The sequence below is a fragment of the Antechinus flavipes genome, chromosome 1 (genome assembly GCF_016432865.1).
Source record: "Antechinus flavipes isolate AdamAnt ecotype Samford, QLD, Australia chromosome 1, AdamAnt_v2, whole genome shotgun sequence".
Classification (NCBI taxonomy): domain Eukaryota; kingdom Metazoa; phylum Chordata; class Mammalia; order Dasyuromorphia; family Dasyuridae; genus Antechinus; species Antechinus flavipes.
The window spans coordinates 358,393,921-358,417,282 of NC_067398.1; the positions used below are offsets into that span (position 1 = coordinate 358,393,921).

General features: G+C 36.9%; 1 protein-coding gene across 1 annotated transcript in view; it reads left to right on the forward strand.

Moving 5' to 3' along the window:
* Positions 1 to 23,362, forward strand: part of MYO5B (myosin VB) — a 518,558-nt gene that overhangs the window by 13,902 nt on the left and 481,294 nt on the right. The window lies entirely within an intron of this gene.

Sequence of the window (23,362 nt, forward strand, 5' to 3'; positions counted from 1 at the left end):
TTTAAGTGGCATCCTATCCTAGGAACCACCATAATAGTCGAGATAAATTTTGTTAAGCTTTCTAGCTAATGAGTATTAGTGACTATTATCAATATCATTGGTATTTTAAATGGACAAAAATGAGAATAAGAAACTTAATAGATAAAAGCCAGAACTTAGAAAACAGATGAATCATAGCATTAATTTTCATCTTAGAAGAGTCCTCTTTATTCTAAGAATTTATTGCAATGTTCCTTTAAATAGAAAATTCCTAAAGTGTATGCAAAATATTATTTTATTTTAAATCATTTTGCACAAAGTTTTTCAAAAGTTAAATGAACCACATGGCCTTCTTCTGCTCCACCCTAACTGGTTATCTTTAGTCTAAGTTTAGAGGTAACTATTTTATAAGCTGTCTTCATATTCCTATTAAGCAAAGATTAGCCTAGTTTATTTCATTCTGTCTTGGTACTATTTCTTGTTTTTTGTTTTTTAAACTATGTCATACAGGGGATTTGGTCATAACTACCCCACCCCCTTAAAATTTTAAAATATAAATCTTTATATTTATATAATTTTCATTTTTAAATATATTCTTCCCTTACCCTGGTAAAATGATTTCTTAATCTTAAAAAATACTGAAAAAATAAGGCCAAATTTAAAATTCCTCATATACTGTTAAATGCTATTTGTATGGGTCTAATAGACTTAGATATAATCACTTCAAACATACTCAGATATTCAAATGGCTCTTTGATTTCATTGATGTGAGCATTCCTTTCAATAATACAGATTGAAGCCATCCATCCCTGACTGTTCTGTGCCGCACTTGTTCATTTTCTCCATGGATTTGCCAAAGAGGGTCCATCCAATGTATTGTAACATCCTTTTACCATTCCTTTTTACAGCAAGAGACTGCCAGTTGATCAAATGGAGTGTCTGTTAATTATTCCTTGATCTTCCTTGATGACTAACTCTTCTTTTTATCATAGATCTCCTTTATTTCATCCTTCTTTCTAATTCTTCTTGAAAGTTTTTTTTTTTTTTTATTTGTTTACTACAACCTGCTTACACTCATCATGTGTTTTTCCATTGTTTCTTGAGTGACTAATTTTTTGTTCTTGGAAAACTGTAGTGTTCTATAATTTGAAGTTACATAACAGTATCTATAGAATGAATATTAGTATTAAAAATATGGCTGTTGTTTTTGTTTGTTTCTGTGAGAAGTTTGATGTCATTAAAGGAGCTTTCCAGTTTTGGCAGTTAAGTATAGTCAGGAAGACTCATCTTCCCTAGTTCTAATGTGACCCTCAGGTACTTACAGATGGGTGATCCTGGACAAGCCACTTACCCCTGCAGGACCCAATTTCCTCATCTGTAAAATGACCTGAAGAAGGAAATAGCAAGCCCCTCCAGTAGCTTTACCAGGAAAATCCCAAATGGATCACAGACTTAGACTGCCTGAAAATTACTGGCCAACAACAGATTTTCCTGAATGTAATCCAGCCCTCCTTGCCTTTTTTAGTTCTGAACCCAACCTGTTCAATCATATCATGCTATTGGTTTAAAGATATGTGTTGACACTACACACCTGTCAGATTGGCTAACATGACAGGAAAAAGTAATGATGAATGTTGGAGGGATGTGGGAAAATTGGGACACTGATGCATTGTTGGTGGAGTTGTGAATGAATCCAACTATTCTGGAGAGCAATCTGGAATTATGCTCAAAAAGTTATTAAACTGTGCATACCCTTTGATCTAGCAGTGTTACTACTGGGCTTATACCCCAAAGAGATACTAAAGAAGGGAAAGGGACCTGTATGTGCCAAAATGTTTGTGGCAGCCCTATTTGTAGTGGCTAGAAACTGGAAAATGAATGGATGCCCATCAATTGGAGAATGGCTGGGTAAATTGTGGTATATGAATGTTATGGAATATTATTGTTTTGTAAGAAATGACCAGCAGGATGAATACAGAGAGACTTGGAGAGACTTACATGAACTGATGCTGAGTGAAATGAGCAGAACCAAGAGATCATTATATACTTCAACAAAAATACTGTATGAAAATATATTCTGATGGAAGTGGATTTCTTTGACAAAGAGAAGATCTAACTCAGTTTCAATTGCTCAATGATGGACAGAAGCAGCTACACCCAAAGAAAGAACACTGGGAAATGAATGTAAACTGCTTGTATTTTTGTTTTTCTTCCTGGGATATTTATACCTTCTGAATCCAAATCTCCCTGTGCAACAAGAGAACTGTTTGGTTCTGCACACATATATTGTATCTAGGATATACTATGGCATATTTAACATGTATAGGACTGCTTGCCATCTGGGGGAAGGGGTGGAGGGAAGGAGGGGAAAAATCGGAACAGAAGTGAGTATAAGGGATAATGTTGTGAAAAAATTTCCCAGGCATATGTTCTAATAAAAAGTTACAATTAAAAAAAAAAGAAAGGTGATTGAGTGCCCTGACCCGACAGATTGATCATTCCTTCAAAGGCCACATGCTCCTGATGTCCCAAACCCCTGTTGTGGGGATTGCAACATATTTTGTCCTCTTGGAGACCAGCAGATGAATATTTTTGAAAGGAGGACATTGTCCCCAGGAGCCATGTTGTAAAAAATTACCGTGGCATGGGTTCTGTCAATAAAAAGTTATATATAAAAAAAAGATATGTGTTGATATATATTCCATTGGATTATGAGCTCCTTTGAGAAGAGGAACTTTCTTTGTGCCTTTTTTTGCATCCCCAGTGCTTAGAAAAGAATGTAATACATTTTTTAAAGTTTTTTTTTTTTTTTTTAACTGCATCCATTTCTTTGTGACTCTAGTTAGCATTTTCTTGGCAAAGATACTGGAGTGGTTTGCCATTTCCTTCTCTACCACATTTTATAGGTAAGAAAAATAGAGTTAAATGACTTGCCTAGTTTCACACAGCTAGTGAATGGGACCAGATGTAAATTCAGGAAGATATATCTTTTTGACCCCAGGCCTAGTATAGTAGGTGCTTAATAAATGTGACTGATTGATAGATGAGATTTATATGTTGACATTCATGTAGGTGACATGCTTTTGGTAATGAATCACACTGCCATAATGCTTGAAGATATACAGTGTTTTTTTTCACCACAACTTTCTGAAATAGGTAGTGTAAACATAGTAAATTAGTCCTATGTTACCGGTAAGTAACTGAGATTCACAGCTGGAATAACTAGCCCAAGATCACACAGCAAGTAGCTGATCCATTGCTCACTTTAGACATCAGGGAGTATCTCATAGGAAAAGTAAATCAGTAACTTCTTCCTTTGGAATGACAAATGACATCTATAAACTAGTACAACTGTCTTCCAGGCTTAAATTTTTGTTGTTGTTCTTGTTTAAATCTGTGCAGCTTTTAGAGAGGATGGCAGTATTGATTTTATGGATTGTAGTTAGATTGCCATCACATTAGCCTTCTTTCACACATAAAAAAATAGGGACAAAGGATTTGTAAGAGTTGAGTTTTTTTTAAATGGTATTTCAACCAAAATTCATTCTTTGGAGACTTAATCCATTTTGGGTCATTTTGAGGTTGTTAGGTCATCATGAAATGAATAAAGGTAGGGGAAAAGCAAAGCTGGTAGAACACAGGTGGGTGATAAAAGAGAAAAAAATCAATAGCTTTCAGAGACTTCTCTAAGCTGTGAATATAGCAGTATGCCCCAAAGTACTAGCAAATTTGGGGTTCTGTGTTCAGTCTGGGCACCATGTTTTAAGAAGGATCTGACAACATAGTGTAAGATTAGAGGAGAATGTGTAGATTTCATGGTATTGTAGAATTAGGAGGGATCATATTTTTGATCCTTTAGATAATGAAATTGAAGCTCAAAGAGTTTGTTTAAATGATTGGCCCAGAATCACCTATCTGGTAAGTGATTAATCTGGAAATAGAATCCAGTCTCTTGACTTCCAATCCTTTGCCCTTGGCTATTTATTTAAAATTTTAGACTCCATATAGGACCAACCCCACAATTTTTAATTTAAAACTGATGATCAGAATCTGCCACTGAAAGTAACAATTTAAAGACTGACTTCAAAACATTAAGCCATCAGTATTTATGGACACGATCAGATTAATGCAGAAAACCATAGATTATGAGGAAATATTGAAAGCGGTGAGGATGCTTAACTTGAAAATGAGGGGTTCAGAATACATGGGATGGCTGTCTTCATTCCAGAGGGCTGTTAACTTATCTACTGTTGCTCTGGAGTGCAGTGCTAGAACTGGGTTACAGGCAAACAGATTGTAACTCAATAAATAGAAATTTCCAACATTAAAAGCTATCTAGTAATGGATACTTCTTCACTGTCTAAGCAGAAGATAGATGATCATATGTTGGAATAGATTTTTAGAACTGAAAAGGGATTTCTTAGAGGGAGAGAGAGAATTAAGAACTCTAAAGGAAGTAGAATAAATGGGAAAGAAAAATAAAGCAAAACAAAAAACAAAAACAAAAAAGATCCATATTGATATGGCAATTTAAGCTTTGTAAAGCATTTCACTCCTCAAAACTGTACATTCTAGTTACAAAAAACAGCTTAATTAGGTCTGTATGTCTCTTTCCTTTCCTCTCCTTTTCTCCCTCCTCTCTCTCCCTCTCTATCTCCTTTGTAGAATGAAGCTTTTCTTGATTTCTCTCCCTACAAACTCATTTGTTCTTTTCATCATAAAACTCTTAATAGGTACTTAGTAAATGCTTATAAGTCCACTCACCCAACTTTGAATATAGTTTGTATGTTATTTATTTGTATACATATTGTTGCCCTCTGAAGTAGAACAGGAGTTATTTGAAGGGAGGGACTGATTTCATTTTTCTCTGTATCTAGTCCCTGCCAGTGTGTGGCTCATAATTGAGCTATTTGAGATTTTTGGATCTTTGAATTCTTAAATTTAATGATTCTGCAGTTAAGAACAGAGACAATAAAACATCAGCAAATGTATATCATGTGTAGCTTAATTTGTAGTCAGAGAGGGGGAAATATTAAGACAAAATGAATAGGGGGAGGGAGGAAAGGGGACAACAGAGACAGAGAAGAAATAGATTTGTAGACTGCCTTTGAGCTGAATAAATAGCAGTGATATGGCCAGAGCATGACTCATACACAGTTTTACTCTCATTGTCAGGAAAACCTGGATTCTGGCTTCCCTTCTGTCCTTGATGGTATGACCTTGGACAAGTCACTTCTGCCTGTCTGTAATATGAGGATAAATAATTCCTTCCCTCCTAAACAGTTATGAAAATAGCAGTGTATACACTACCAGGAGTGACATACTCTTATTACTAGAACTGAATAGGATTAGACTGATAGATACCAAGATGACTCAGAAATATGAGAGTAAGGCCAATAGTTGAGGATCTCCAGAAGAGGACCTTAGAATCTCAGAGTTGAAAATGACCTCATAGCCATCTACTTCAATCTGTACCTAAAATAAAATCCTCTCTTAATTAATCCTGAAAAAGTAGCAAAACTAAATTGTGGACAGGAGGGCAAAGATGAAAAGCTGAAACACCTTAAAAAAAAGAGAGAAAGGAAACTTTAGGAGGGAAAAAAAAACCAGGAAAATGTAATTGGAATGGATAGAATGTCTCCATAATTGTTACCAGTCTCCTGTGGACCTTCCTTAGAAGAAAAATAGACATTGCTTTCCCTTTCCCCATTGAGGTGGTAAAGTGATTGTGCCCAAGGGTAAGCAACTGGTTAGGTAGGTAATTAATTATTCATCAAAAGTTTTATTGTGAACTCTTATGTGAGCCAGTGAGCTAGGTATTGAAAAGGGTCCAAATTTCCTTGCTTCCAGATTGAACTCTGACTGTCTCTATGTCTGTCTGTCTGTCTCTCCTGTATTACTTTCTCTTCCTCTTCTCCTTTTCCCCCCTCTCCTTCCCTCTCCTCTCATCCCTTATCTTTCTCTCTTTCTTCCCTGGTCATTTGATACTATGTGCCTACTATTGGCAACTTCTAGGAATAAAGCCATTGATATTTTTAATTAGGGTACTCTTTGAGGCTGGCACCACAAGTGAAGTTCTTCAGATCAACAGCTCCCTAAATGCATGAAAGTATGGTATTAGAGGAAAAACTTAAAATATTTATAAATATGCTTGTAAATGTTGAAGTTTAATTCCCCCTCCCTCCCTTTCTCCTCCTAATCCCAGGGACTTCTGTTTAGGAAAGAAGAACATGCTTTTTGGGAACCAATATGCTCATGTTTCACAGGAAATTTTTCTTTTTGAGAGTGATAGCATCTTCTCATCTTTTTTTCTTTTTCTCTATTATGTTTTGACTTTATAATAATTTATTATCCATTGTTTGGATAGGGCTTTATTTTTTTTTTTCAGAGTGCTTTCACATTCTTGTCCTATAGGATCTTCACAATAGTTTAGTGAGCTAGATAGGACAGGCAGTGATGTTTTCAACTAACAGGAAAGGCAACTGAGGCTCAAAGGTGTTTGTTAATGATTTGTCTGAATGGCAAAGCCAGGACTCAATTGGAATCCAGGTCACCTCATTCTTGTGTCTAACATTTTCTTTAGCTTCTCATCAGGTATACACCCTTCTTCAGTATAACTTTACCAATTATTTTTTGAGACTTGGATTGTGTGTGTGTGTGTGTGTGTGTGTGTGTGTGTGTGTGTATTTCTGATACCTGTGATGTCAATATCAGTTTTTGAAATTCCTGGTTCTATGATTTGTATGTTTTCTTATACTTTAAATTCTGGAAAAATTAAATGAATGTTAAATTACACATTATTGGAAGAGACTTTAGTGTATTAGAGCACATACATTGGGATTAGAAGATCTGATTTGCCACTTAGTTGTTAGGTTGATACTAAATCAATAATATTCTTGGACCTTAATTTCTTCTTTTGTAAATTGAAGGGGATTGAACTAACCAGCTCGAATTCCTTTTGGCATTGAAGCTGTGGTCCAAGTCACTTAATTTTGCTATGCCACAATTTTCCAATTTATAACATAGGGATGATGCTTTCTATTCCTATCTCATGGGGGTAGTTGAAGATCCAATTAGATATTGATCATATTACTCTGAAAAGGATTAAGTGATATGTTGTTATATTTGGATATAATGCAATGTACATTATATGATTATTGCCACTGTTTTCTTTTTGTGGTTAGGCAGTATCATTTGGTTCAGTCTAATCTAGGTCTCTTCTGAATGTTGCTTTCTCGGCAAATGGCGTAACCAGGAATTTACTCTGGGCAAATAATGTTGGAATATTGTTCTCAACGCTATGGTGTAGGACTCTAGGTTTATATCTGCATATTAAGTTTTACTATTACAACCTTTGTTCTATTTAAAATTGATTGAAAATTGTTTTGATCTAAGTATAAGATTTGGTTTGGGTTTTCTTGTTGTTGACTGAGAATTCATTCTGTTGCCTAAGCAACTTGCTTCCAACCAATCTGGGACGCAAGCTCAGGTTTTCTTTCTATTATACACCACTATATGCAGAACAGTGTAAGAGAATAGCAAGTCATTTATTATGTATTTTTCTTAGGAGACGCACAGGAAGGAAAGATTGTTGTCAAAACTTATTCCAAGTCAAGTTTTGAATATGACTTTTGAATGAGGAATCTTTTCAGCTTTATCTTCCATTAAAAGCAGGAAAGCATGATGAAATGAGCTTTGGGATTGGCAGACAGGAGAAATAAGTTCTGGTCTAAGCTTTGCCACTTACTACCTGTGTAGCTTCAGGGAAAGCACCTCACCATTCTGGGCCCCATTTCAATCAACTATAAAACTGGTGGTTGGACTAGGTGATTTCTGAGCTCTGAAGTACCATGCTTTTATGCCTAAGGATATACAAAAGGTGGAATTCATTTATTCCAAAGTCTTGATTTGATTTTGTATTGAATTTCTGGAGACCCTACCAAAAACTTGGCTGAGAAAGAAAGGAAAAAAAAATTTTTTTGGAAAATTCTTGTTTGATCCTCACAAGAGCTCTAGGAGCTAGTTACTATTATTAATCCCATTTTACAAATGAGGAAACTGAGGCAGGCAGACATTAAGTAACTTGTCCAGGGTGGCTGAGGCTGTATTTGAACTCTTCCTGATTCCAGGCCCATTGCTATTTCTACTGCAATACCTATTTGTCTTTGCTAAAAAGAGAAATGCAAAAGACTTGTACCCCAAAGAAGAAACCTTGTCAGAACATACCCCTTTTACTCCAGAAAAAAATATGAAGCAATACTGAAAAGAAGTGGAAGTATTTTACAACTTCTTCTTCTTCTCAATGGGTTCTAGTAGTTATTTTCTACCCTGATCCCTTTGGTTCTCTTTGCAACTACTCACTATATGAATAATTATCTCTGCTCATTTTAGAGTTTGAAGAGATATTAAGGTTCAATTGTGTCATTAATATAATAATAAGTATGGTAGAGATCAGGCTTATACTTGGCTGAAAGATTGTTCCCTCCTCACACCTCTTTTTGCTACTTTTGAATGACCTTAGATAATGTGTATTTTAATTATCTAATCTAAGTGTTTCAAGGTCTTAATTAGACTGTAAACATGATGAGGACATGGATTGGTATTATTTTAAATCTAAAACTCTGCCATGTCTGGCACAGGGCTCTATCCACATGGGGGAGATGTGTTTATTGAATGAATGAATCAGGATTTTACTTCTGTTTCCTGCCATAGTGTGACTGTAGGCATGTAGCTTAATTTTCTTAGCAATGAAATTAGTTTTCTAAGCTGCTACCTTTTAGATTATTGTGAAGATGAAAACAAAATAATGAATGTAGAAAAAAGCCTTGAGGAAAAATATATATTTTTAAAATTTTATAAAGGAAAACTGTACCAATGGGAAGTATTGCAATAAAATTGGAAGGCAGAATTATAAAAAAAATTAAAATGAATGCATCTGTAATCCAACTAAAATATTTGAAAAACCTCATAATAGGTATTTAAGTCATCTTCTATGAAATTATGTATCAGCATTGGATTCTTTCTTTTCTGGATCTTTAGTAGCTCTGGGCCTCCTAAAGGACACCAATAAATCACTTTGTTATCAGAGTTTCACTTTCCTTCCTAAGCTGTTTAATGAAATAGAGTCCTCTTGCAGCTGAAGGCCCCTTGGCATGCTTTCATAAAAAATGGGAGGAGGGGGAGAGGGCAGGTTAGGAAGTTCATCTATGTTTATATCAGACTGAGCAGTGAGGACTAAAGGATCATACTCCATTTTGTCTATGCCTTAAAGGTTAGTGTTTTTAATTAGCAATTTATCAGTGCACCACTGAATAATTTAGAATGAACAAAAAGCTAACTTGGCCCCACATGGCCCATGGCATATTTAGTGTAAGCGCAAATATAAATACCAAGGAACCTTAGATGGCCTACAATTTAACAACTTCTTCTAATGGTGTATTTTATTTCTGAGTTGTTTGTCTAACCTAGATTGCAAGCCCTTAGGGCAGCAACTCTCTTTATGCCTTATATATGACTGAGACCATTGGTGCTCCCCAAATGGTAATCATGTTTGTTCCCTTGCAAGTGACCCCAGAGAGCATATGGCAGGCAGGTTGGGCTTTATTTATGCTTTTGACTTCAACATTCAAATTGTACATTTTCTTCTCCTTTTCTTCTTCCTCTTCCTTCTCTTTACTCCCCTTCTTTGCCTCCATTCATCATCTTTAAATTTAAGAAAGGTATTTAGCTTTAACTACCAGTGAGTAACTTCTTGTGAGTTAGTTCCATGCATAGATTGATAGAGGGGAGGAGAGAAGGGAGAGAATGTTTAAGGATCAGAACTTCTTTTCCTTAGCTGTTCTAGCACTTTTCAGTGTTGCTGTCTGACCTCTAACTTAGGAGTTATTTTTGCAGTCATCTCTCCCCTCCAAATTTCTACTGAGCTAGTTTAAAGTTTAAAATCATAGAATTTTAGCTTTTTAGTATTGCAAGAGAGCCTTAGAGATAATCTCACCATAACTTTATTTTATAGCTAATGAAACTGAAGCCCTAAGGGGAAAAGTCACTTGTTTCTAATACTACAGCTACTAAGTGACAGATTTAGGACTGGAACTCAGATTTCCTGAAGAACAATTAAACTAATATATTTGTTCTTTAATTATTTGTAGGATTTTAGTTTTCTTTTTCTAGCTAGATGGTTGTCTTCTTGTTGGCATGGACTATTATCAGGCCTAATATGATATATATATGGCACATACAAAGGTAGGAACTCAAGGAATATTTGTTGGTTGGTTGATTAACTTGGGAACTTAGCTGGTCTTAGGGACTTTGGCCCGATTTTCTAAGGTTTGGTTCCCAGAGCGAAGTAGCTGGAATAAGTCTGAGTTCAAGAGGAGGGATAGGATTGTAATAGAGTCTATAGTGAGGCCAGAGTGGGATCATTCCAGAAAGAAATCAAAGATGATGATCTGGTTTAATGTACTTGAGGAATAATGTATACTTTTTTAATTTCTCTAATTGGAAATACAAAATATGTGAGGTATTTGGAAGAATATAGAAAAATGGGCAGGAAAAGTTTGTAGCTGTAAACATTCCAGCTTTGTATTGTGAGAATCCACCCTGTCTGCTGATAGTATTTATCCTACCTATATAAAGCTCTCTCTTCCCCAATAAGATTCACATTATTACTTCATAACCTTCATACCTCTAAATTCTTCTTGCTCTCCTGGAGAGCATATTGCCTCTTGTCCAGTCTTTAATATTTGTGGATATGGAATGCTTCTGCTGTTGTCTGATGGAGAAAAAGAGGAAATAAATGAGATAAGATGTAAAGCACACTGCAAACCTTAGAGTACTACATAAATGCTAGCTATTAATATTTTTATTTATAGCTGCCATGCTGAACTAGAATACAAGAGTTATTTAACACATTTATTTGATCTCCTGTTATTTGGATTTTGTTGTTATTGTTAATTAAGTCAACATCATTGATGGAACAGCCACTTGGTGTGTGTGGGAAAAACAATGAGATAAGTCCTTGACTTGGAGGAGTTGATAACTTAAACCACACACACATGAGAAAGGCTTCATGAGGATAGATTTACTGGTCTACACTGTCATAAGCATAAGTAAGGTGTTGTGGGGAAAACATTAACTACAAAAAGCATTAGAATATGATCCTAACTTTCAATGAATAAGTGAAAAATAATTTAAAAAAAAATACATCCTACGCACTGTGCTAAGAGCTAGGTGTGATTAGTTCTTGCCTCCAGGGACTTTTCATTCTGATTCTGATGACTGGAGTAGAGAGTGAGACAGAGCTTCCCAAAGTCATCAGAGTAAACCTGATTACTTTGCTTATCTCAGTTTCACTTAAATCCAATTCACATGAAAGTGCACATATCATTCTTGGGGTCACTGGCCTTTTCAAGAATGGGCAAACAACAACTGTAAAGATAAAAGACACTGTATTCTAGGCGAGTAGAAGGTTGGAAGGAATGTTTAGGACAGGGAAGCCAGAATAAAAGGTGATGGAGTTCTAGAGCCATTGACTGGTATGGGCTTACCAGGAATGGTGATAGATTACTATTCTCAGAGCTTTAATTGAAGAGGATGAGGTGGGATATGTATGAGACAGTATGGCAGAGATGTAGCAAAGTTGGCCTGAGAGGGGGCTGGATTGGGTGAATGCTTAGTAATCAGAAACTGGGATCACAGGGATGAAACTTCTAGTTAGGGACCTTAGACAAACATGGAGAATGATTAGAGCGGAAACAAAGTATAAAAGTCATATGCATATTCGTGAGGTAACACAAGTTACAAAAGAGTTACAAGTTAACAGATGCTGATTAATAATGGGAACAATTTAACCCCTAGCTTTTAGAATCAGGTTTAAAACTTGCTTTAAAAACAAGATTTGACTCGGCATATGTTACTACAAACTCTTACTCTTTTACATTACAGAATGCATTAAAAGCCAAGGTTTGGGAGTAATGAAATCATCAGGGTTAGGCAGAATGAATTAGAGAAAGGCTTGCTTTGTGGCATTGGCAGACTAGACTGACTGGGTTGAGCCTTGAAGTCTGAAATGCTTGTAAGAACTTGTGGTGGAGCACGCCCAGGTTCTGAATCATTACTGCTTCTCTAGAAGGCTGTTAGAGTCAAGTTCAGACTTTCCTTTAATTTTGTATCTGCCAACATCAACTCCCAGTCTTGAGGGGAAGGAAGCAATAGTTCCTTTTGAGAACAGGTGAAACTGTCACAATGGAGATGCCCTTTCAAGGGAAAGTAGGGCTGGGAAGAACCTTTAATCTCCAGCCTTTAGAAGGTCAGCTTCTTTATTTGTATCCTCAGTGCTTAGCACATTTGTTTTTCAGTCATGTCCAATTCTTGGTGAACCCATTTGGGATTTTTTTTTGGGCAAAGATACTGAAGTGGTTTGTCATTTACTTTCAGCACATACAAAATGCTTTTAAAATGTTCACTGATTTGCTTTAAGGACTGCCTTATTCCAATTCTTCTAGCTAGTTGCTCTTAAATGAATTAACCAGTAAGCATTTACAGAACACCTAGTTTGTAGAGCATAGGCTGAGCACTGTATTTAATATCTTAGTGGACAGCATCCCCTTTGGGTCTCCATGCTTTTGTTGAGACTGTCCCCTGTGACTAAAATGTACCCCTCCTCATCTCTGCCTCTTAGAATCCCTCACTTCCTATAAGGTTCTGCTCAAAGATCAGGAGATCTTTCCCATTGCTTATTACCTATTTATGTACAGGTCCTCCTCCCACTGTCTGGCCTCAAATATAGGCTCCTTGAAGGCAGAGACTATTTAATTTGCAACTTCATTTTCCCAGTGCTTCCTAGGACAATATCTGGTATACAGTGAGTACTTAATAAATGTTAATTAATAAAACATGGCCATTGTCCTCAAGGAGTTTACGGTATTATAAGTGATTTTGTCATATTACACGGGGAAACAAAGTACCACATGCCTAGATCCACAATTGGGGATTTACAAGGAACTCTTGAGTGATAAAGCAATTTTGTTTTTATCTAAACAGTGTAATGAAGTGATTATCTAACTGGAAAAATGCTTACTGTGTTGGAAGACAAATTGGCAATAATTTTAAATGTTCTTAAGGGACCTAGTTAGCTTGTTTAGTTTCCTAATATGTTTCCCAGGGAAGTTTCTTTGCTTTTTTATGTTTGGTTAAAAATTATTATTGTTTATCTTGATCAACCCATGGATTCTAAATCATAGCATATGGTACCCTGTACTCAGAATGGTATACTCATTTCTTTATATTTAGAGGTGATCAAGACCAATCCTCTCATTCTACAAATGTGGGAGTTGAAATTTAGAATTAAATGACTAGATTAAGCTCACACAACTAGTGTCAGAGACAGGGTTTGAGCACAAATCAGTGCTAGGTTCTATAATAGATAGAAGACACCTGCATTAAAAGGGCAAGTAGGTGCCATAGTGGATAGAATGCTAGATTTGGAGTTAAGAAGACTTGAATTTGAATCCCTTTTTAGACATTTACTAGCTACTAGATCCCTTGTAAGTCATTTAACCTCTTGCAGTTACAATTTCCTTATCTGTAGAATGAGGATAATGCTATCACCTACCTCCCAAGATTGTGTAGAGGATCAAATGAGATAATGTGTGAAGCACTTTGCAAAGGTTAATGCTCTATAGAAATGTTTCTTATTCTTATTTCTATTATATTATTTTATATTTGGGGAAGGGAAAGGGAATAAAAATTTATATAATGCCTACTAAGTGCTTTTTTAAATTGTGATTATGATATCACATTTGATCTCATTGATACCTGTATTTTATTTATAATTAAAGATAAAAATGTGATAGTTAAAAAGACTGGTTATAAAATTTATTATGTTCTTATCATACTTAAGTTCTAAGCTTATTTATGTTTTGTATTTATTGGAATTGTTTTCACATCAGAATCTTGTGCCTATGTTTTCATGTAAAATTCAGATATATTTGTGAGATTCAAAGTAGTCAAGAATAGCCTGTAATAAAGATATAATTAGGTAAATATGAAAGGAATGCCTTGTTTTCATGAATTACAAATTGGATTTTTCTTTCACTAATTATAGTATTTTTCTACTGGTCTCTATTCTTTTTACTGTGGGTTATTAGGCATGATTTTTGGTAGAGTAGTTCAGAATAGATTTTTGGAGCATTACTGTGCTTTAAATTTTATGAGCTCTGTGACTCAGTTCAGTTTTCAAACCTTTAGTGAATTGTCATGAGATACACCTATTTGTACTTGTAACCAGATTTTTTTCCCCCATTTCCAGTAAATCCCTGGCCTCAGATTGCTAGTATGCCTTTCTTTTTTCTAAATGCTACTACTTGCTTATCAGGTTCCCCAAACCAGGATTCCTATGGGAAAACCACAAGGTCTTCTCTTTGTCTTTTTTTATGCTTTTATGTATGCACACACCAACTTTCTAATGCAATTCTTCCACAGACAGAATATTTACCTGTTCCCCTTTGGTCCTTTTTGCATAAAATTTATCTGTAGTCTGTACAGTGAATCAGTTGAATTTTGATGGCTGTGGGATTGTCAGTCCAAACTGCTCTGCAGCTTCTCTAATCTGCTTCCTCAGCCTTTATTTTGGCTTCTGAAAATCTGAGCCTAAATAGGGGCATCTTTTCATTGATCTTACTCTGTCACCTCAGTTTTCTTTCCTCTACCCTATTGATAATCCAATCCTCCTCCTCCTCCTCCTCCTCCTCCTCCTCCTCCTCCTCCTCCTCCTCCTCCTCCTCCTCCTCCTCCTTCTTCTTCTTCTTCTTCTTCTTCTTCTTCTTCTTCTTCTTCTTCTCCTTCTCCTTCTCCTTCTCCTTCTCCTTCTCCTTCTCCTTCTCCTTCTCCTTCTCCTTCTCCTTCTCCTTCTCCTTCTCCTTCTCCTTCTCCTTCTCTTCTTCTTCTCTTCTTCTTCTTTCTTCTTCTTCTTCTTCTTTTTTCTTTCTTCTTCTTCTTCTCTTCTTCTTCTTCTCTCTCTCTCTCTCTCTCTCACACACACACACACACGCATCCTACTTAGCCTTGATCAATGATTAGGTGTTGCCTCAGTCAAACCGAGACCTGTTAAAACTCAAAAAGACCAAGGTCTCCCATTGCATCCAGAGCCATCTCATGATGCTGATTTATAATTTGCTTTTGGACTTAGATGGTTCTGGAGGAGAAAGTGAAGCTGGTGACTTTGCTCAGCTCTTCCACTTAAATCCAATTCACTTGCATAACCTGTCTGATGTCATGGTCATGTTGGAGAATGAAAGACAAACCATAACAACAATATGATGTTATTGATTATAGAATTGTTTTGCTACTCAGATGTAAATATGGAAAAATTACATGAAAAAGATTAGAATTTTTCAGAGTGGCAGAACATGAAAGATAATGAAGTTCAACCTTTTATTTTATTTATGAGTAAGCCGAGGCCTAGAGAAATTAGTGTCAAAGCTTTCTCCATCTCCTCCCCCCTTTGGTTGTCTAACCTATTAGTGACAGTAGTCTTGAGAATTTAGGTCTCACATGTTAATGGCAGAAGGTTACTGTCTATATTATTAACATGGAGGACTGATTTAATGGATTTTAATATTGTCCGTGTGATTTTAAACAGCCATATAAAGTGACACATTTGGGTCTTTGCCATACAAAGTTGCCACTTCTTATATGGCTTTCTAAGTGAATGGTTAAACACATTTTCCTCCTCCTCAGCCTTCTGGTTTAGAGAATCATGAGATTGCTGTCTTTTTGCTTTTATTCCAAATGATATGTGAGCAATGAAAGATACTTGCACCTGAGCTACTAATGCAATGCAAAAAGTTCCCAATATATCAAGAGTCTTCTCTATAACCAAAGATGGATGGTGAGGAAATAGGAGATGACAAGAAAAACTGAGAAAGCTCACTCTCGAGGGAGCTGAGCTCTGTCTGTCAGGATTTCCCTCCTTCCTTGAAGTGACAAGACAAATGAATTAAAGTGTCTTGCAGTCTCACTGTGCTGGTTAGGGTTGGGCTGAGACAGAATATGTGGGAGAGGGATGGGTATTTGGGGTGAGATGGGGGAGAACAGGAAAAATTTTTCTCTGATTTCCCTTTTGTATGGAGAGAAGTAGAGCACTGAATTTAGAGCCAGAAGAGCTGGATTCCAATCGTTTCTTGTTTTATCTCTGGAATAGGTGATTTCGCTCTGAAATAAATGGCTCTTACAGAATTTTGTGATTAGGTGATTGCAAAATCAATAGAAACAATTCTGAAGTGAGGGGTGCAGAGTAGATGGGAGGTGTATGTTTCTGGGTGTTTCAGTTGAAAGAAGCGGAATAAAAATAATGTTCTCAAGTTCCATAAAAGGACATCTTTAGCCTCGATCTGGTGCTCTTTTGGAGGGGTTTGGGGAAGATTTTGGAGGTTGGGGACACAAAGGAGAAAAGGGTTGAAGTGTAGCATATTTGTTCAGGCTGTTCACTCATTGGAAGGGGTATTTACAAGAAGCCTTTAATCATCGTGCCTTGGAAAGCTGACAACTGGGTAGCAATAGGCTTCGGAAGATCTGCTGATTGCAGTGAGCTTTCCCAAATCATTTTTGTTATTAGCCACAGTTGCATGAGCACTGAATAAAAAAGTCATTGAAATGTGAAATGCCATTGCCTTAACTAGCTTGTTGTAAAGCTAGATCTGTGCCAAGGGTACTTGATTTTACTTAGACCATAATTACAGTTTCAGAGATATTCCTTAGCTAGGTGAATGAATGACAGCTGAGATGGGGGTCAGATATGGGTGATTCAGTGGGAACTGGCTTAGAACAACTGGGGCTTTATCTCAGGCATTGGCTTGGGGGACTGCCTTATGCTGCCTCTGTCTCTGTGAAATTCTGGTCACCAGGCTCTGCTTCTTTCTTTGGTCCTGGGCTAGTATCCATTGGGGTCCCATGCCTGTCACACTTCTCTTCCAGGGCTTCTTCCTCCTGGGATGGTCATGTCCTTAGGACTTGTACCATCATGAGAAGCAGCATGGTACAGGGGAAGAGAGCTCTTGTTTTGAAATCAAGGGATGTGTTGGAACCCCTCTCTGTTGCTACTTGTTGTTTGTCCTTCATTCTCTAAGAGGACCATGACATCAAGAAAGTGATGCCATGATTTGCACAAATTGGATTTAAGTGAGGGAGGACTATGCAAAGTTACCAGCCTCACTCTCTTCTTTGAAGCCATTAGGTCCAATGGTCAGATATAGATCAGGACAGCTGATGATGGTCCTGGATACAGTGGGAGACTTTGGTCTTTTTAAGCTTAAGGTCTTTCCCAGATCTCTGTTTCATTGAGGCAACGTTCAATGAATGATTAAGGCTAGGTAGGCAATGAAGCAAAGAATGGCTTCTTTAACCTAGTTAAAATAAATGAAATTGGATAGAGGAAAGCCCTCAGGGTTTCTGTCCAAAACAGAAGTAATTGCTATTTATGCTCTCTCTGAACTCACTTAAATCCAATTCACTTGTAAGTCATGGCATCACCTTTCTGATGTCATGGCCCTCTTCAAGAATGAAGGACAAGCAACAACCTGTGAGTAGTAGAAACTGCTCACTGGGGACCCAACTGACCCAACTTCCTTCCTCCCTCCCTTCCTCCCTTCTTTCCTTCTTCCCTCCCTTCCTTTCTTCCTCCATCCCTCCCTCCTTTCCTTCCTTCCTTTCTTCTTCCCTCCCTCCCTCCTTTCTTTCCTTCCTTTCTTTCCTTCCTTTCTTCCTCCCTCCCTCCCTCCCTCCCTCCTTTCTTCCTTCCTTCCTCTCTCCCTCCCTCCCTCCCTTCCTTCTTACCTTTCTTCTGTCCTCCCTTCCTTTTTCCTTTCTTTCCTTCTTTCTTCCCTCTGTCGATAGAGGATATTTTTCTCTTAGTTGTGGGTGCTCTGGCCAAAGGAATATAAATTTTGATTGTTGAAATCTGGCTAGATATCTTGAGGGTTATGGACTAGATTTTTTTTCTTAAGGATCATACCTTAAACCCCAATCACTCTGGCTAATTGGTAATAAGTCTTAGCCCAAATCTCATTTGTTCATTATTTGGACACTCTCTGACTAACCTTGGGAAAATCACTTAACCTATCTAAATCTATTTCCTCATCTGTAAATGAGAGCATTGGGCTAGATGACTCCAAATTCTCTTCCATCTCTGATTCTATGAGCATGGGCTGACAGCTGTCCTTCTTTCCTCATAGCAAACTCTTTAGGAGAAGGGACTGTGTCTTGCATCTAAGTAACACTGAACAGAGTCCCTTAAAGAGTCAGTACTCCATAATTGTTGTCTGATGATTATGAAAACAGTTTTTGCTTCCTTTCAAATGAATAATCACCCTTCTCCTGCTCTCATCAACTTACTGAGGTGCTCCACCTCAGAATCAGGACGTGTTGGGGTACTTATATATCATTTTAATTAGAATCTTGGAGCTGATTGAACTTCCCTTTACTTGGTATTCCCTGGGTACTAAGGAGAGTACTCTTTTCCTTCTTGCTCTTTTTATTCCTGTGGCTGAAAATTACCTTCTACCTAGAAGGAAACTTATTTTTTCTACTATCTGTTCTTATGCTTTCATCATTATCTGCTTTATCTAGAGCAAAAGTTTATGAAGTCCTGTCTGAGGGTCAAATCCTGCTTGCCTCCTGTTTATTCTGTGACCAGCAAGCTGAATTTTTACATTTTTAAATACAATAAAATTTTATTTTTTTAAAAATATAAACATCATTTTTAGCTTTTGGGCTATACAAAAATAGGAGTTTGGTTTGCTGACCGCCCCCCACCCCCCACCCATTCCTGATCTGGATCTTTTTTGCTCTCTCTTCATTGTGTGCTCTAGGACCTTTTTTCCCCCCTTAAAATAAGACAGTGTGAATTTAACAAGCAACAAACATGAGCATTTCAAGATAAAAAGAATAGAAGAGTACTATATATTATATTGCTAACTTTTGTTATATGTAACTAGGCATATCAAATTTCACAAGATATTATCAATATTGATCTTCTTGCCTATATTACCTTCAAAATTTTTGTTTTCTTGTGTATATTTCAATATTTCAATGATACTTTTCTTTCTTTCCTTTTTTATTTATATTAATTTGTTACTGACCACTCCCCCCACTCCTCTTCAGCCATACCTAGTAATAATAAGTCAAGCAAGAGAAATCATTATGTTGACTACATCTAAAAATAAATGTCTTGTTCTACCCCTCCTGTCTATGATCTTTATGCTAAAAGGTGGGTGTTATGAATCATCATCAGTCTTCTGAGTCTGTGATTGGTCATTGATCAGAACTCTGAAATCTTTCAAAATGATTTTCCTTATGTTATTGTGGTAGGTGTATAAATTGTGCTTCTGGTTCTATTTACTTCGATCTTTATCAATTCCTATAGCAACCAAGGAAAATTATAGAACAATAAGCTTTCCTTAATAAGAATCATCATTATAGCTAACATTTAGATAGTAATAGAAGATGTACACAAATTTTATAAATTTTATTTCATTTGATCCTCCCAAGAACCTGGTGAAGTAGGTGCTCTTAATGTCTTTATTTTACAAATGAGGAAACTGAGGCTGAAAAATTAGTAAGATCTGAAGCAGAAATTGAAAGAGTCAGGCTTTCTGATTCCAAGTTCAGGAACTCTATTCATAATTCTTTCTAAATTCTTTCTGTCTTGTGGAAGCTCACAAAGCTTCTGCCTGAAGACACATACCTCCTAAGGACACGCACCAAAGCTAGCTTTTCCTTCTTTGTTATTCCCTGACAAACATGGCCAGGAAAAAGAATTGCTGTGTACATTAACATCCTCAAGCCCCCACTTTGAGACTTTTATATCATCACTCAACAACTCTTTCTTTTTTAAAATGCTGTCATTTATGACCCTCCAGGTCCTATTTCCTTCCCTTCCAAACAAGCATAATGTCTGTCAGCCTAGCCCCTAAATTCCTCCCTAGGGGGTAAGAGAACAAGCACTTATTATGTGTCAGGCACTGTTACGTATATTTACAAATATTATCTCATTTGATCCTCACAACCATTCTGTGAGATAGGTGCTATTATGAAATCCATTTTATAATTGAAGAAATTAAGAGATAAGTAACTTGCCAGGATCACCTAGGCAGAGGGTGTCTGAGGCCAGATTTGAACTTAGGTTTTCTTAACTATAGGCTGTATCCACTGTATCACTGGGCCATCTTGAAGCCTCACTAGCCTCCTTTTCATGAACTCTGTATCTAGTGTATCTAAACTAACCTCCCCCAAACCAAAATGAATTTGTCTCATGAGCTAGAATTCCTATATATGCTTTGATGTTATTTCCCTCTGTGGCTCACCTTGAGATTAGAAATGAGATCATAAATAAATAAAGCCTTAAGACCAACACCAAGGCTGTAAACGTTAGTTCCTCCTAGCATTTAGTCAGTAATTGGTAAACAACAAGTATATCTGTAAACAGCTAAATCAGATGTGTTATCTTTAGTGTACAGGGAAAGACTCGTACTATGATTAGCGAGCCCATGGTCTCCAGGGACTCTAATGGAGCTTTAGCTGCTGAGTGCTTCTTGTTGTTTTTGTTTATCCTTTATTCTCAAAGACCATGATATCTGGGAAAAATGCTATGATATGCAAGTGAATTGGATTTCAGTGAAGGAGGGCTGTTGTGCAAGGTCACCTGCTTCACTTTCCCTTCCAGAGCTATCTGACTCTAATAATAGGATCACTGGAAATCAGGATGACTGGAGATGGTCCTGGATGCAATAGGTGTTTACGGTAAGGTCTTTGATCTCATAGTGCTTCCCATTTCCCACTTGCAAAATGAGGTATAAACTGCGGAAAAAAAAGATCTTGGAGAAATCAGCTTCTCAAAATGCAAAGCTATGCTCTTGAAAGGGCACTTCTTTTTGTTAGATCTCTACTGAATTTTCAGCTTGCCAAGCAACCCCTTAGCAATGACTCCTGCCTCCTTAACTTAGAGATTCATAGCCAAGTGGGTAAGAGTAGGAAGGAATGAGAAAAATAATCTAGCTTAGTTCCTTCATTTTACAGATGAGGAAGTTTGTCCTGTCAAAAACTGGGTTTGGGAATAATGGCAAGTCCTCTAAAGTTTCTATTTTGAGCAGTAACAACATTTATAGACTATTGAATAAAGTTTGATGGCAGAGACTCTGCTCTGAAGGAAAGTTGTGTGTTTTTCCCAACAGCTGTTGTAATATATTGGGAAAAAGGAGTCAATAGAAGTTAATTTTAGGATCTAGTCTGGAAGTAACAGTTTATATCGGACAGAAGAATTTGAAAAGGCCAGGATAGAAGGCACGTTGAAGAATGAGAAGTAAAAACGGCCCATCTCTCTGGCTTTGCTGAGTAACAGTGACTGGCTACAGAAACATTTCTAGGCACTTTGAGAAAATAGGTCCTAAACTAGTTTAGTCATATACTGATAGCCTTACCTCTGACCATATCTTCAGCCTTCCTATTTCCCAGAACCAGGGAACTCTGAATTCTGGAAGTCCAGGGAAATCATTTTAAGTTATTTTTGTTTTATGGAAAGCTTCTGCTTCTTTATCAGTGTAATTGACTATGTTCCATAGACTTGCTAATTCTGATTTTTTTTTTTTTGAGTTTTTTTCCTTTTTTTTTTTTTTAAAGGAGAATTGGAAAAGGGATGTACTCAAATGCCTGATGGAGTATGAAGATTGGGGGTGGGGCAGAAAGAATCTCTGTCATTGAATCTTTTTTTTTTTTTTTTTTTGCATAATTGAATGCACCTCAGCTCTTGGCCAATCGGACACAGAGAGACTGGGGGGGAGCCTTATGTATGTTTCTGGCTTAGTGGCTAAGGAAACTTGAATTGGTACTAGTAGATTGTGAGTAGTCTGCCTTTACAATTATAAAATATTAAAGCTGGGAAGTGACCTTTGGAGAACATCAAATCCAGTCTCTTCATTTCAAAGATGAAGAAACTGAGGCCCCAAATTATTAAATGTCTTGCTATAAAATCACACAGTTTATAATAAGCAAAGTTAGGATCTGAATCAGTCTTGTGACTACAAATCCAAAGATACGAGAAAGAGGGAGGATAAGGGAACAGGATTTATTTAGCACCTACGATGTACCAGATACTACGCTAAGTATTTTTTTTTTAATAATTATAACTTTTTATTGACAGAACCCATGCCAGGGTAATTTTTTACAACATTATCCCTTGCACTCACTTCTGTTCTGATTTTTCCCCTCCTTCCCTCTACCCACTCCCCCAGATGGCAAGCAGTCCTATACATGTTAAATATGTCACAGTATATCCTAGATACAACATATGTGTGCAGAACCGAACAGTTCTCTTGTTGCACATGAAGAATTGGATTCAGAAGGTAAAAATAACCCGGGAAGAAAAACAGTTTACATTCATTTCCCAGTGTTCTTTCTTTGGGTGTAGCTGCTTCTGTCCATCCTTGATCAATTGAAACTGAGTTAGATCTTCTCTTTGTCAAAGAAATCCACTTCCTTCAGACTACATCCTCATACAGTATCGTTGTTGAAGTATATAATGATCTCCTGGTTCTGCTCATTTCACTCAGCATGAGTTCATGTAAGTCTCTCCAAGCCTCTCTGTATTCATCCTGCTGGTCATTTCTTACAGAACAATAATATTCTATAACATTCATATACCACAATTTACCCAACCATTCTCCAATTGATGGGCATCCATTCATTTTCCAGCTTCTAGCCACTACAAACAGGGCTGCCACAAACATTTTGGCACATACAGGTCCCTTTCCCTTCTTTAGTATCTCTGGGATATAAGCCCAATAGAAACACTGCTGGATCAAAGGGTATGCACAGTTTGATAACTTTTTGAGCATAATTCCAGATTGCTCTCCAGAATGGTTGGATTCATTCACAACTCCACCAACAATGCATGAGTGTCCCAGTTTTCCCGCATCCCCTCCAACATTCATCATTATTTTTTCCTGTCATCTTATGAACTAAGTATTTTATAAATATTTCTGTTGATCCTCAACAACACTAGGATGCAAGTATTATCATTATCTTCATTTTACAGTTCAAAGGAAATTTTGTGTGTGTCAGGCACAAAAGTTGGTGGAGAGAGTTAAGGTTAGGATCTTACTTAGGGTCATACAGATAGTATTAAATGTCTGAGATTAGATTTGAACTCAGGTCCTATACTCCACTGTGCCGTCTAGCTGCACAGTTCAAAAAACCATGGCAGTTGTTGAGTTGTTTCAGTCTTGTCTAATCCCTCCTGACACCATTTGGGGTTTTCTTGATTATTAGGTATTAGAGTGGTTTGCGATTTCCTTCTGCAGTGGATTAAGGCAAACAGATTAATTGATTTGCT